The sequence below is a fragment of the Nematolebias whitei genome, chromosome 5 (assembly GCF_014905685.2).
Source record: "Nematolebias whitei isolate Nwh7 chromosome 5, NemWhi1, whole genome shotgun sequence".
NCBI lineage: Eukaryota > Metazoa > Chordata > Actinopteri > Cyprinodontiformes > Rivulidae > Nematolebias > Nematolebias whitei.
The window spans coordinates 7819818-7822821 of record NC_056502.1 but is presented as its reverse complement, the minus strand read 5'-3'; positions in this window follow the sequence as shown (position 1 = coordinate 7822821).

Here is a 3004-nt window from a genome sequence, read left to right as displayed (position 1 = left end):
CATCATGGAGACCTGCTCCATTTATATTATTGGTCATACTAAACAGTTCTTGGAACTCCCTAAGCTAAACTGTGGACTGGATGTCTCACTTCACACACTACATGACTTACTTTTGTTTCTGGTTTTATTAAGGTATATTTTGTAAAGGTATGGTAGTGCGACGACTCAGTGTTCAGCACTGTTGCCTCATAGGAAAAAGGGCCTGGGTTCAATCCCCGGTTGGACCTGGGGTCTTTCTGTGTGGAGTTTGCATGTTCTTCTCGTGCTTGCGTGGGTTTTCCCTACTCCGGTTTCCTCCCAAAAACATGCATGTTAGGCTGCCTCAGGCCCAGGCCTCCCTTGCAAAAAGAGATCTGTGATCTCAATGGGATTTGCCTGGTTAAATAAAGGTTAATAATAAATTGGGACCACTATTAGAACACCACTCTCCATCAGTTAAGTCAAGATTTTATTCTGCATCTAGTGGGTATACTTCATATAACCGCGTATCGTGTAGCCTACGCCACTGATGCCATCTTGAAACCAGTGAAGGGATATGGGCTCCAATCGTCACCAGTATTCTCTTCTCAGAAGACGTGTAGATCTCAAATGGCCTTTAACTCTACAACGTGGGCGTTCTTTCTCTTCAAAGCCGTATTTTAGGAATGAAGTTGTCTGAGTGAAATGGAGGGTTGTGTAAAATGAGATGATTATTGAAACCTTATGAAACCGTCTCGAAAATTGGACACCGTTTAAACAAACCTCAAATCGGGCTTGTAGAAGTCTTGTCGGTGGGATATCCCCCCTCCTCCAGAGCTGGGTGGGTGTTGTTCTCCCCCGGTCAGAAAAGTACTGTGAAACCCCAACGCCATATTGCTTAGGTAGTGGAACTCGCTGTGTCAACGTGTGACTTGAGAAGTTTCCCTGATAGTAATAATAAGATTGAACAAACAGGAAAGTGCAGCGCAGTGCGCAAAAGTGAAAGATGCTTAGTCAAAGGATGGAGGCGCGCTGGGTGCTTTTAGTTGGCTGATGAAGTAATGGATCGATACTGTTGTCTCAAACTGTGACTGTTTACTCCCCATTTTTACTCTCTCGGTATCCTTAACGATACGACGGTGGAATTTATTTAATCACTTTTTTCTCTGTGAAATGTCAGCTTGCACAGCTGACAGCTGTACAGGTTAGAGGTTCTTGACTTTCAAAAAAGGACAGATACGGAACATTTCAGGGTTTTTGAAAATATAAATAGCTAAATAACGCACAATGGCACTCTTTAGACACTTGTTGACTGTATAAAGCTCTGAATGCTTGCATGAATTTTTCAAGAACATTTGAGTTTACTGTATTCTTACACTCATGTACATGAAAATAAATGTGCTGAATGTACTCAGTTCAATTCTCGCTCTACTATATATATATATATATATATATATATATATATATATATATATATATTCTTCTTTCAGCTGCTCCCTTCTTCAGGGGTCGTCACAGCCAACTAACTCACATGAAGACCTGGCAATTATTTTTATGCCAGATGTCTGATGTAACAACAGACCACTGAGCTACTACAGCACTCTGTTTGGAGCAGAGTACTGCCTTTTCGGGCACTTTTCAGGGGTGCATATAGTAGTGACCTTGCTCAAGGGCCAAGGGTGGGGCAAATGAGGGTGAAGGCAGGTGCGAGTGCTTTATCTTTCCCACCCGCGATTTGATGTTGTCAGTTTGTGGGATCGAACCTGCGACCTTCCAATTACTTGCTCGCCTTCTCTAACCTCTGCATCACCACTGAGCTCTATTTTTTTTAGAGAGATCCCCAGTATAGTTTGCAGTTTTGACATGTTCCGCACATATATATATATTTTCCTTGCAATTTGAGTTTTATAAGACATTTTGTAATTTTTATTTGTATTTTTTTCATGGCCTGCCTTGTTCGGAGCCAGTGACACAGTAACAACCCGTAAGTAGTTCCCTACATTTCACCTAACAAAGTAAAACAAAATACTGAGCTATTCTTTTAAACGAAAAATTTCTTTGGGAGTTACAAAACTAAGGTTTATCCAGCCTTATTAATAACAATGCTGAATTTAGCTGATTTACTTCTTTGAGATGCAATGGGATTTTTTTCTTTATTATCTTGTTACAGTTGTGTGTTTTTATGTAAAAATAAATGGCCAACCTTATCAGTATAACATAAATTTGTTTTGTTTTTTTGCCCCAAACCCTTTTAAACTTGAGTTTGTTGTAATTATGTAGTGTCCACAATTGACAATATGAACCTTGCTATTGGACAATTGTCTTCTTTGGTAAAGCAGCTAAATATTTACATTTCACATGAATCGAGGCGTTTAAATGAGCCACGTTTTCTGTCTTTGGTTTAGAAAGATAAAAGACAGATGACAGCATGCAGCCTGCAGGGCAGTTGGTGCTGCGCTCCCATTTCCTGCTTTAGTCTTAAAGTTTGGTATTGGAAGGAAACAAACATAAAGATTCACGACTTTTCACCAAAAAGACTAGTTTACTGCACAATGGCTGAGTGATAAAAAAAAAAAAAAAACATTAAATGAGCTGGTGAACTGAAAACTCTATTAGCAACCTGACATGGTTTCAATTTTATACTTATTTTTCTTTTGTTTTCACGTCTAAATTTTTTACTGCTCCTGTAGGAATTGTTTCACCCATACCAACAGGTGTTTTTAGTTAATCCGAGTGATTAGCCCTGTTCTCGGCGTTAAACTAGTCAGAGTTACGATGGTAAATGTAAAATGAGAATCCTGCCGGACTTTTAACCTTGTTCTCACTGGGAGCTTTCACACTTGTTACTTGATACCACAGGCTTAAAATGGGATTTGTTATGTGGGGCAGCCACTGTGTTAAAGGAGTTAAAGTGGGTGTGTCACGTATGAGCGTATATACTTAAAGTCTGGTTAACATCATCAGAAAAACTGCAAATGAACACTAAACCTCTCATATAGTATATATATATATATATATATATATATATATATATATATATATATAT